General features: G+C 44.3%; 1 pseudogene; it reads right to left on the bottom strand.

Moving 5' to 3' along the window:
• Positions 1 to 385: 385 nt before the first annotated feature.
• Positions 386 to 13,520, bottom strand: part of LOC148007050 (sperm motility kinase Y pseudogene) — an 86,804-nt pseudogene continuing 73,669 nt past the window's right edge.

Genomic DNA, 13,520 nt, shown 5'->3' with positions numbered 1-13,520 from the left:
ATTGATGACCACATGTGAAAAGATCAGTAGCCCCTGGAGGAGTCCATGAGCCCATGAACCTCTTGTCCTCACCCTGTGGGAGCTATTGGCCTAAGGGGGAGATGGAGTCCATCTGAAGGGATGGGCCAACTAGAAAACTCTGTAGAGTGTGGAACTCATCAATCCTATTGGGTCCCTGCTGGAAAGAGGAGAAATCAAAAGAGGGAGAAGGCTTGAGTGTTGGGGAAACCTCATAAAGAACTTAGAGCAGATACAAGGTAAGAATTGTGGGGAAAATGGAAACCAGAGACAAGAGGAAGGACCAGCATAGAGCAAACTGAAAAGGACAAAGCACAAAGGTACCTGGGCTATGCCTGCTGCTTGTTCTCTGGACTCTGCCTGTGGCTCATTTCTGGGGGGAGATTCTGTTCTGCCCCAGGCGAGGTTTCTTTCTCCTTGGCATGCAGCAACACAGCTTTATCAGGGCATTTGCTATATTCCTGGTCCACCCCTTAAAACCTCTGTGCTGGACCCTGCTGGGGATGGGCTTATCCTCAAATGGGGCTCTGTGGGAGAGTGGGTTGTCTTCTTTGATTTCCTTATTGCTACTCTTCTCACTGAAGATGCTTGTTGTTTGAATGCATGGGACACTCACGGCACATTTGTGATAGTGGTCCTGTGTTGGTGTCATCGGTAGAGGCCTGAGACGACCAGCCACAGTGGATCTTTTGCCTCCTTTTGGATGAGCATTCTGGCCATAGTGAGATACGTGACCATGGGAGGATGACACCCGCAAGGTGCCAAGGACTGGCAGGCTTCCACTCCTCTTTGGTTCTAATCTAAAAGCAGCAGCAGGATCAAGGCTAGGGAATGGGGCTGCAACGGGACTCACTTGCTGTGCCTGGGCTGTGCAGCCATCCGCCTGGAGAGCCTGCTTTTGTAGAAAGAAATAAGTTGCCATTTCCTCATTATATTTTCTTTGTTTTAAAGAGTGTTTTACTACAGAGGCTTGGAATCCAATGCTTTTCATGGCATCCAAAATGGCCGGGTCTGGTGTGAGGGGAAGCAGTTCTTTATAGGGACCTATCAATCCGTTCCAGTGTTCTTTGAACCAAGGGTGTTTCATCGCCTTTCTTGCTGTTGGTCTAAAGTTGGGATTTACCCTCAGTAATTTACTAAGGAGGTCCTCCAGTTCTTTTGAAACCCCACAGGGAGCAGGATATACCCCTGCCACTACTTGTCTTTGCAGTTCTTGGATGATCACTGAATCAAATGGGAGCTTTCCCGCTACCATACAGTACAAGACCACTCCTATAATCCACATATCATTCTTCGGCCCGTCATACCGATGGCCAAGGAGGAGTTCAGGGGAACCAAAGGAGTACGTGCCGCAGTGGTGGTTTAGCATTTTTCCAGGTTGAAATTGGGTGCTAAGCCCAAAGTCGATGACTTTGACCTTTTTGTTTTTATCAATCATTATATTGTCCAGTTTGAGGTCTCGGTGAACAATCCCCTTTCCATGGCAGTAGCTCACTGCTGACAATATCTGTTCAAATATTTGCCGGGCCTCATCCTCCTCTATGTGCCCTGACTCTCTGATGTACTGGTAGAGTTCTTGGCCTTCCACCAGCTCCATTATGAGGTATATTCTCGTTTCCTTTTCAATAACTTGTATGAGAGACACTATGTTGGGGTGGTTGATCTTTCTCATTATGTTTGCTTCCATCATGGCTGGCTGGAACCGCTGCTTGTCCTTTCGCAGAACTTTGACAGCCACCGGGGTTCCTGTGAGCCGGTGGTGGGCCAGGAGGACTTTGGCGTTGCCCCCTTGCCCAATTGTCCCCAGTACTTGGTATTGGGAATGGAAGTTGCCCTCCTCAGAGATACTGGGCTCGGGTGTAGGGGTTGGTAACTCCTCCTAAGTCTCTGTAGGCATTTTATCAGTACTAATGCTACCTAAAAATAACAAAAATGGAATCAAATAATGAAAAAGATGGAGCAATATAGGAGCTAAAATTACACTTGTGGTACCTAAAAGAAACAAACAAAAGAAAAAGAAAAAAAAAACAAACAAAGACAAAGTAAAAACTAGACTAGAAAAATAGAGCAAAATTATGAAAAAGTTAAGGGGAAAATATGAAGAGTCATAGGTAAAAGCCACCCAAATAACCAACCCCAAAAGAAAAAGCCAAGAGCACACACATACTAAATGCAATGATGAAAATAAAATTGTCATACTACAATAGGATTGGGCGGCCAAAGTTGGTCAATACTATGAATAGATGTTCATTGAAGAAAAAAAAACAGATGAAAGAAACGAGAGGAGAAAGACTGAGTATAAGACAAAACAAACAAATGTAAAAAGCCAACATTTAAGGGAAAACTCCATTGAATTTCAGTACCTAGTGATCCACAAAAATCCACAACTCTCCAGAGCAAAATACTGAAAATTAAAATTAACCAACCACAAGGAATAAGGCAGTTAAATATCAGTGAACAGTAAACCTTAAACAAAGGCCGAAGAGTCAAAGTGTCACAAAGGGCAAATTTAAATCAAGTCTAAGCCAATGATTGCTTGTACTCAATAAATAGAGAAACAGGAATAATGTAAAAGGATGAAACCGCAGGACATTGAAAATGGAGATAGAGTTAATCATCCGACTGCAGAACCGTAAATAATCAAAGCAGTAATATAGCATGTGAGAACATAAAAACCACTAAAAAATGAAACCAGCAATCCATAATAAATAAATAAATAAATAAAACAAAAAACAAAACCCCAATAAGGAAATAGCCAGTGGCGTGGCAATATGTGACCTAATTCTTTCTCTTGAAGTCATCCAAAAATCAATCAATAAATCAAGAAATAGGCAGCCAGCCATCTCCATAGGCCTTTAAACTGATATTATGGGGTTGGCATACCAAATGCCTGGGAGCGACTGGTCAGCCAGCCCAGATACTTGGGCAGCTGCAGGCCAGTGAGAGAGCCTGTCTTGAAAATAAGGTTGAGAACCTACCTCAGGAACAGCAGCCGGGGTGACTTCTGGCCTCTACACTCTCTTGCACTGAGGTGCAGGTAATATAGATACAAGGGGCAAAGGGGGATGGGCACGTGCACACACAGACACACACACACACACACACACACGGGCACTCACACAGGCACAGGCACACACACAGGCACACACACAGAAATACACAGAAGTGAACTTATACTCACACAAACTCTTACAAACACCCAGATTCACACAAAACACGCATACTTACACACAAGCAAAGCTGGAAAAACACACGTCAGACACATACACACATACACACAGGGATATACATACACACAAGAAGACATACACACATACAAACACATACACACATACAAACCTGTAAACTCACACACTCCTACATATACTGACAAACACACAGGCAAAAGTGTACACGCACTCACACACAGGCCAATCTGTCAACACACACTCTCTTACACACACTGATACATACACATATACACAGTACAGTAAAATTCGATACAACCACACACAGCTCACTGGATACAACCAAGTCGCAGAGGGCTCCACTCCACACCTCCTCTCAAAGCACTCAAAGAATTCCAGGCCTGGCAACAGCTTAATATGTGTTTGCTGGGCCGCCTCACAATCGCTCCTCATGAGGTCACAACAGGACCTGTCAACATGGTTGGGAAGGACTCTGAGACCGTGGCTTCTATGGGCTATGAAAAGACTTTAGGCTGTTAGAAATAAAACCCTGTAAGATGTTTAGCTGTCCATAGTTCTCTGTTTTGAATGTTTACTTTGCATCCTGCTTTAAAGTCCTCATGTCTACACTCAGGGTGTCACGTTATCTTTGAATTCTGAAGGATTAGCCTCAAACTGATGGTATAGTTTTCATTTTTAAAGACAAAGCTGTTTCTAAACTGACCCATCAAGAGGACACTGTTCTCATAAGTCCTCAGAAAGGCTCTACGTTATCATCAAACACCTGAAACAAAGCTGCAGGACTAGGCAGAGACTTGAGTTTGAATCCCACAAACGCCTAATGGATGCATCAGCAAAGCTCATAAGCTTTCTCTGTGGAGAATTTAACATGGACCAACAGATTAGAGGGCCAGAGCCCCAACCCATGCTGGGTGGACACTCTCCTCTGACATCCAACACAGAGATCTTTGTACAGAAATCAGGAGAAGGCTTCTCTGAATAGCTGTGCAGAGCACCTCAGGCTCAGGGACTCAGGACTGACACCCAAAGAATGCTGTAGAGGAACCCTTTGTGATTCAAGGGCTCATCTGCCTGGGTCCCTGAGCCTCTAGAGATGATCCCAGGACTGGGCTGTGGCTGCTTATGGGCTCAGACAGGGAGGTGCCAGGGGGTTTGCCCTTGGCTCCTGGGAGTAGAGCAGTTTTTCTTTCCCTGTCCCTGCTTTTTGAACTTTTCTTTCCTTGGGAAAATGGAAGGACTGGAAGAAGTCTGGCTATGGAGAGTGAGGCTGGCTGGGAAACTGCTCGCTGTTCTCCATTGTCATCCTGCTGGGGGTTTGGAGTTGTTGGCAGGTTAGCCTCTCCACCATTCCAATCTGCTTCTCTCCATTTAATCCATGCATCTCTGTCTCTTCGCTTCGTGACATGGTTGCACAAGTCCTACCTGTAGCTGCCACTCCAGGGCATAAGTCCCTCAGTGAGTGAATTCCAGATGGTTCTGTCTAGAGAGAAATTGTACAGGGTCGTTGCTCAGTATGTAGGAACATGGAAGAGGATACTGCACGGCATCCAAACACATTTCATATTACATCAATCCACATACTCTGGTACTCATCGGTTCTATTTACACCTTTCGTGATTACTGCTATTCACTGTACTGTGAAGTGTGAATTTTTATTATGTTTCACTTCTGCAAAGGAAGAGACAGTGTTTAGCACTGGAGATTCCAAAGGCCAAGCTGGAAGGGAGGCCTTGACACACAGGTGTGCTCCTGGGAAATAGCTCTTTCATAAAACGCCCCGTTGAATCCCATGATGTGTGGATTGCTCTATGCCCTATCTAGGGTTGACCTCAGTGTGTGTGTGTGTGTATATATATATATTAACTTGAGTATTTTTTATATACATTTCCAGTATTCCCTTTCCCAGTTTCCGTGCAAACATCCCCTTCCCTCCTCGCCATCCTCCCCCCCCCCTTGTCGCCCTCCTCCCAACAATCTAGTTCACTGGGGGTTCAGTCTTAGCAGGACCCAGGGCTTCCCCTTCCAATGGTGATCTTACTAGGATATTCATTTTCCATGTTCCCTTCCCCAGCTTCCAGACTTTAGATGACTGGATGCCCTGACTGATTTTTACACAGGATAAAAGTCGGCTACATTTGTGTTTGATTATTAACAGTGCCTCTGGAACTAAACTCAGATCATCAGCTATTCCTTTCACCTCTGAACCATCTCAAAAGCTCACACTATATATTCTGTTCTGTCCTCAGTGTACCATGTATTGCTATAATCACCAGCATTGTTAAAGCAAGCCAAAGGAGATTTATAAAATCTTCAGATTTTGAAATTTACATTCACACATAGCTTGTGCTACACATCATTAATCCCCCTTTCATGAGAGAGAAGGTCTCTTTACTGTCCAAACCACCCTTGTGTACAGGGTGAGTTTTAGGACAGCTTCAGTTTGTGGTAACACTCTGTCTCAAATTAAGCACACAACAGCAACAACCCAACCACACTCACACAGAAACACATGCATGGAACACACACACACACACACACACACACACACACACACACACACACACAGAGCACTTTCCAGTTGCTACCCTTCCCATTCCTCAAGTGAACATTCAGTGTAACTGTACTTTAATCTCACCTACCTCAGTCCTTCCAGTCTGTAGGCTTGTCCTAAACCCTCAGGAATTGGCAACTGACATCAGGCCGGTTTCTGCTTGCTGGTGGGGAAATTGGGTTGTGTTGCTTTGTTAATCTGTACTCCCTCAGCCAACTTCCCCAGGCCCTGAGAAGTTTCCATTAACCTCCTTCAGAGTACTTCAGTGTTTTTAAGTCATACTCAACAAAGTAAGAAACCATTTGGTTTGATTGCAGCATTTAGGATTGTGTTGAGTAGGTACCAGCAGAATGTACACTGTTTAAGAAGTAGGTCTGTGAGTAAGGGATAGGTGTAATTTTATCTGCTGAGTGAGTGAGCGTTTGCTCCATATCGTTACCAATTTTGGCTTCTTTGGTATTTTTATTCCTATAGACTAAACGGTTTGAGTTTGTGTTGGCTTCTTCTGTGATTTCAGTATCCAGCACCCCTGGACTTATCCTATAAGTATTACCAGATTAACAGGGCTGTTGATTTTCCATGGAGATGCTTGTTTACATTTGTACTTAATCCACATCTTATGCTCAAAGGAGGGAGAGCAGCTTGCTGGCTTTGCAGCAACACACATTGACCCAGAGTGAAGGTTCTCTCTGTTACTGATTCGAATTCCTGAATCATCATGACATTTTGCATGAGCTATCCTCCACTGTCTCGGGCATTTGAGTACTCCTTTCCCAGTTGGTGACTCTGTTTGGGAAGACTCAGGAGGTGTGCCCTTGCTGGAGAAAGAATGCCAGTGGGGCTGGGCTTTGAGGTTTTAGTGCTCTGCACCACTCCCTGTGCACTCTCTGCTTTGTACTTGTGATTCCAGATGTGAGTCCTCTGCTTCCTGCTCCTTCCACTGTGCCCTGTAGTCATGGAACTTAACCTGTGGTAACAGGTGGTCTGTGAAATAGGATCACTAATCGTCTACATGTTTTATAGTTTGCTGTGCTCATGGCATTTCTGTCACAGAAATACAAAGGTAACTAATGCAGAAGGGGATGTAATAGAGCGGACTCTTGTTCTGTGATACCTGACTATGCCAGTTTGTGCTTGTTACTTGTTTTGGAAAATATGCAAGAATTCAGAACTTTGAACTAGAAGTGGCCCAGTGCTCTAAGAAGAGTTTAATGGGGTATACTGGCAGGATCTTGGGAGTCAGGAGTGCCAAGATCTATCCAGAATGTGGAAGCCCAGGACAAGGGGATTCAGAAGGCAATAATATTTGTAACTGGTCTGGGATAATTTGTATGATGCTTTTACAAAAATGTGGCTTCCTTCCGCCCACATCGTAAAAATCTACCTGAGGCTAAATTAAAAAGTAATAAACAAATTTCTTCGATGAAAATTTGAAGAGAGCCCAGTATGGCCTCTGTTATACTGAGGTATAGGACTTCAATGAAAAAGAGCAAATGGGGCAAATAGAAATGCAAAATGTACAGTTTACAGAGAAAAAGACACTGGGAAGATTAATATTATAGCCAATGCCTAGGCCAGAAGAGAGCCTGCAATTACTTAGGAGATTAGAACCTTAATAAGAGGCCATATCTCCTCAGGTGATGACATCACTCAATTAACCTCATAATCTGTGGTAGAAAGTGACTTACTTAGTGTTTTCCTGCTATTAACAGACACCATGACCAACGCAAATCTTATAAGAAGAACACAGCTTTGGGTTTGGCTTACAAGTTCAGCAGTTTGGTTCATTATCATCAAGGTGGGAGCATGGCAGCATCTAGGCAGACATGGTACAGGAGGAGCTGGGTGTTCTACATCATCATCTGAAGGCCGCTACTAGAAAACTGATTTTCATGCAGCTAGGACAAGAAACATAAGGGTCACATCAACAGTGACAAACTTCCTCAATCAAGGCTACACCTATCCAATGAGGGCTCATCTGCAAATAGTCCCACTCCCTGGGCTGAGCATATTCAAATCAACACAGGAACATTAGGCATTTTCAGTTCCTGAAATCACCTGTGATCAGAAGCTGCTGCTACTGTGGGTCATGGGGCCCAGGGCTTTCCAGAAATCAGGCATCTTCTCATGTACTCTCATCAGTCACTGGGAGTAAGGAAGCTCAGCAAAGGACTGCTGTGTGGGCTGAGAAAACTGAGAAAGTCTGCTTGGGAAGGTGTGTCAATCTTCATCTCCACATGGAGATAGCATGGGGGTTACCTGACCTTACCTGACCAGTTTCCATGTTTGGTACCCCTGGATCATATTCATTGTCAGGTAGGAAAGTGTTATTTGGCACCCAATGTCATGTTGTGCTTATCATGTACCCAAAGTTGATAGATGACTTAAGAATGTAGGCTTGAAAGGTATCCAGTTTCTAATCTGGGAAGGAGAACAGCAGGCCTGAGAGGAACAGGCCTCATGTGCAGAGGGATGTACCATCTGTACATGGTTGGGAGAAGCTCAGAGAAGGTTAGTCAAACCTGTCTATCCAGTAGAGGTTAGTTAACTGTGAAACTATCACTCACAGTAAAGGTAACTTTGAACTCTGAGGAAGAGAAGGTTTGTTGCCATTGTTTGTGGACCATGCTTCAGAGGTGATGAGACACAGAGATACTGTGTCTTGGGTTCATGCCACGAAGCGTGCTAGCTGAGCACTACACATCTTAAGTTGTGTATGTCGTCAGGGCCCTTACACAAAGGTGATCTAGTGACAGTGTCTTGCTTTATTTGTAGCAATCACATGAATTTAAATTTCCTAGTTGTTCTTGTTCTTAAAAACTCACTGATTAGTTTTAGCTGAGACTCCTGGGAGACTTTTCTCTCACATGCTGTAAGTTTTAAAGATTTGGTGATTAACATAAATAACTATTCATAGGTGAACACAGGGCCCACACTGACCTCACCTTGCTATCTGGAACTGTTACTCCTGAGCCAAGGGTCTCAAGGGTCTCTGCCTCAGAAAGAAATGTGGTAAAGTGATTTCATAATCTATTCACATTCCTTGTGTCATCCAGAACATCTGCTAGAATGAGAGGATCCTTCTCTGCTCAGGACAATGTAGCTAATGATTCCCCAGGAGGAAAGAAAGGGCCACTACCTGCCTCTGTGGGGCAGTCCCTGGTGTTCACTGTAATGTCACCCAACAGTCCCACCTTGAATCTGCTGTTCCACTTGAGCATGGAGCCTCCCTTTTATTCTGGGAGATAAACAGGAATCTCCAGCTAGGAACAGTGGTCCAAACATGAGGTTAAGTGAAGGCAGTTAGAATGGGGTATATACATTAAGGGTTTCTGATTGAATGATTCTGAACTTAATGTACATCCTACTAGAGTCATCTGTAAGTGATATGTAAGCTTTGTATTAAAATGTACCTTTAGGTCCAAGATTTCATGGTAGGTCAATGCCCTACACTCTCTTAAAGATAATTTAAGAACTGCATAAAGAAGAGGAAATACTGATCAGAAAATGTTCCTAGGTATACAGGACTGGTTTACATGTGCAAGTCTCTGTGCTCAACTCCAAGAGCACACAATATGCATTAGAAAGTAGATGATAAGAACTCTCTTTCTCTCTCTCTCTCTCTCTCTCTCTCTCTCTCTCTCTCTCTCTACCTCACTTTCGATCTATCACTCTCTCATGGGTGTGTGTGTCTGTGTGTGTGTGTGCATGTGTTTGTGAATCTGTGTCTGTGTGTCTGTCTGTCTGTCTGTCTCTCTCTCTCTCTCTTTCTCTCTCTCTCTCTCTCTCTCTCTCTGTGTGTGTGTGTGTGTGTGTGTGTGTGTGTGAAGGTGAGCTGAGGGTCTGCATGCCGAGTTGGAAAAAGGATCCCATGTTGATTGACTCCCACCTTGACAAGTATCTTGTTGTTGGGATGACCAGCATGTGACTATTGGGACAAGATAGAAGTATTTACAAAGCCAACAGTTTTGACCGATTTATGCAAATTAGGGCAGATTTGAGAGTACACTTAAGAGTTTTAAACATTGTTTGAAAAAACTAAACAGTGTTCTTGGAAGCGTTTCTTTGGAGTAGACCGCGAAAGGCCAAATTTTATCTGAATGTTGGTGAGCACCTGTGGGTTTTTGTGTTCCTTATGTAGTATCCCTTAGGTTTGGGTCAGACAATGTAAACCTTATCATTTCCACTCTTTTTAACATCTCAAATGATGTCCAACGTCCTAGGTGCCAATCCACAAATGCCCACTCCTAAATCTTCTCCCTCCTCCCTCCATTTTCCCACTATGATGCTGCTCCTAAACTCACCCAACTTTTCGAAACCCACCACTCCAGCCTCCTCCTATGTTCGAGCATCACATCTCCACAGGACCAAGGGCCTTCCATCCCATTGGTTTCAAATAATGCCATCCTCTGATATATATTGGTTGGTGGTCTATTTTCTGGAAGCTCTGGGTCATCAGCCAGCATATATTGTTCTTCCTCTATTGCAGGACCTCCTCTGTCACAGGACATCCACTGTTTAAGCACCACCACTACCTCAGGAAGTCCACTGTCTGTGTGTCAACTCCACTGTTACAGGACCACAAGTGTCTCAGCACTTCAACTATCACAGCACTTCTACTGTTCAGGAGCTCAAGAGTCTCAGCATCTCAAGTGTCACAGGACCTCCTTTGTCCAAGAACTGGACTGTCCAAGCAACACTACTATTGCAGGACTTCCACTGTAGGAGCACTACAACTGTCTCAGGACACCCACTGTCCTATAACCTCCACTATCCCAGGAATTCCACTGTCGTAGCACCACCCGTAGCAACTAAAGTGTTTCAGGACATCAACTGAAGCAAGATCTCCCATGATTCTGCAACTTCACTGCCACAGGATCTCTACAGTGACAGGAATACCCCTGAATCAGCAATTCCAATTTTGCAGGACCTCCACAGTAGCAGAACCTTCAATTGTGCAGCAGCTCCCCTGTAAGTAGATTGACCGCCACGACATCAGTGCCTCCACTTTCAAAGGACCTTCACTGTCACAGAACCGGCGCTAATTCAGTGCCTCCACTGTCGCAGGACCTACCTCTTCACAGGATCTGCACTGTTGCAGCAACTGTAATTTCAATTTTTCAAAGTCATTGCTGGTTATTAGATTTAAGGCTGAATGAAATGTGATGCTACTTTTGACCGCATAAGAATTTGTTCTATAGCTCTTGTGATAAATGCCGTGTGTGCTAGGACCAGTAACCTATGGAAGACTTCATGAGCTCATACCACTCTCCACCTCACTTTGTGGAAGCTGGTGTTTTTAGAGTGTGATAAACTTCAGGTGAATGGATGCATTCAGCTGCACCACGCTCTAGAGTGGGCTACACAGCAGTCATATTGAGTCCTTGCTGGGAAGAGAAGAAATCCAGAAGAGGGAGATGGTTGGGTTGGGGGAAGAATCATAAAATATTTAGAGGATATAAGAAGGTAAGAATTATGGGGAACTGGAAAACAGAGCCAGAGGAAGAATGAGCACAGAGCAAACTGGGAAGGACAAAGTACAAAGGCACGTGTGTTTTGCCATCTGCGTGTTCTCTGGACAATCTCCCTTGGCCTCATTTCTGGGAGAAAACTCTTCCTCCACCCCCTTGTAATGTTTCATTCTTGAAGGAAAGCAGCAACACAACTTCATCAGTGAATTTCCCCATTGGAATTGGTTCATCCTTTAATGCCTCTGGGAAATCCCCAGCTGGGGAATGTCCTGCTCTCTGCTGAGAGACAGCAGGAAAGTACGTTGTCCTCTGTTTTCTCGTTGCTACAGCTCTTCTAAGTGTGGCTGATTGTTGAGTGAAGACACAGGACACTTCTTGTGTGTATGTATGCTTTGTTCACTGTGGGTGTTGTCGCGAGTGTCCTGAAAAGAAGAAGGGCATGCCCAATGGCTCTTTGCTTCCTCTTTGACTAGCCTTATGATCATAGGGATACACTAGGCCATTGGAAGATGAGGAGAACAATGTGTCTATGTTGTGTTCACTTCTATTCCTATTTAGTCCTAGAGGGAAATCAGCAAGGGTATAGAATGGGACCGTAACTGGACAAAGCTGCTGAGCCTGTGTTGTGAAGCAATTCCTTGCTGTTACATTAAGCAATAGGATGCCATGTTCTGGTTATACCTTTTTGATGCAATGAATCTATAATATTTTACCTCAAACCTCAATATATTACGTTTCTTCCTCTTTTGGAGTATCTGGCATGGGAGGGATCACTTCTTCATAAGGATTTGTGAACCTCTTCCAGTTTTCATTGACCAGGGGTACATCATCACCTCTGAGACTGTCAGCCCATAGTTCGGATTGACTTTTATTAAGAGGCTAAGCTGCCTCTTCTGACACCCCACGGTGAGCAGGGTACACACCTGCTACAACCTGTCTTCTGAACTGTTGTATGACAACAGAGTCAAATACAACAGTGAAATATAAGCCTACTCCTAAGATCCATACGTTGTTGTTTTTTTTTTTTTTTTTTGCACCATCATAAAGTTGTCCTAGGAAGAGATCAGGTGCACCAATAGGGTAAGCACCATGCTGCCAGTTCAGCATTTGCCCAGGTTTGTCTTGAGTTGAAGGCCAAAGTCGATGCTTTTGACTTTTCCGTTCTTCTCTAACAAAATATAATCTGGTTTCAGGTCACTGTGAACTTATACAGTGCCCATAGCCATAGATAAAGCCTGCTAACATTTGCCTAAATATTTCCTTGGCTCCTTCCTCCTCTCGGTGGAAAGAATTTCAGATGTATTTGTAAAGCTCTAAAATTTCAACCAGTTTCACGATACGTTATTAGAATTGTCTCAGACTCAATTGGAGAAGCAAGATGATGTTGGGGTGGATGAAAAACTTCATTATATTTGCCATGGTCATGTTTGGCTGGCACCATTTCTTCTTCTTTGCATGCACTTTGATAACCCCTGTAGCAGAACTTCCACTGTCCCAGCACCTGAACTATCCCAAGACCTCTACAGTCAAAGGACCAATATTGTGGAAGGGCATCTGTGGTCAGGCAACTCCGCTGTCTCAGACCCTCCAAATTGCAAGACCTTTACGGGCACTGGAAGTCACTGTCCATAAACTTCCACTGTTGGAATACCTCAACTATAACAAGGACCTCTACTATTGTACAACCCCCTTGTCATAGCACGTGTATTGTTACAAAGTAGTCCTCTGTCAAAGGACCTCCAGGGTCTCAGCCTCTCCACTGTTACAGGATCTCTACTGTCTTAGGACCACTGCTGTTGGAGGACCTCCTGTCTCTCAGCAACTTCAGTTTGTTGGAGCTCTCCTATCAGAGGACATTTACATTTTCTGTACTTCCAGTGTCACAGCTGTTATAAGAACCTCCGTTCTCACAGGACCTCCAGTGCGTCAGTACCTCCACTGTCCAAGGACTTTTATATTTTAGGACCTCTACTGTCCTACAGAATGTCCACTGTTGCTAGATTTCCACTGTCACAACACCGCAACCATTACAAGAACTGCAATTTTGGCATGACCTCCAGTATTCCAGCCCCTCCAGTGTCATAGGACCTCCACTATCACAGGACGTCCACTGTCTCACCAAGGCCAATTTAAAGGACCTCTACTATAACAGGATATCCACTGTAGCTGGACTTACACTGTTGCAGTACCTCAACTGTTGCAGGACCAACAAGGTTGCAGGACATAGACCCTCTCAGCAGCTAGAATTTGCAGGACCTCTACTGGCACAAAAATTCCACAGTTGCTGGAGCT

This window comes from Rattus norvegicus, chromosome 1 (assembly GCF_021556685.1).
Source record: "Rattus norvegicus strain SHRSP/BbbUtx chromosome 1, alternate assembly SHRSP_T2T, whole genome shotgun sequence".
Classification (NCBI taxonomy): Eukaryota; Metazoa; Chordata; class Mammalia; order Rodentia; family Muridae; genus Rattus; species Rattus norvegicus.
This window is presented reverse-complemented; position numbering and strand designations above follow the sequence as displayed.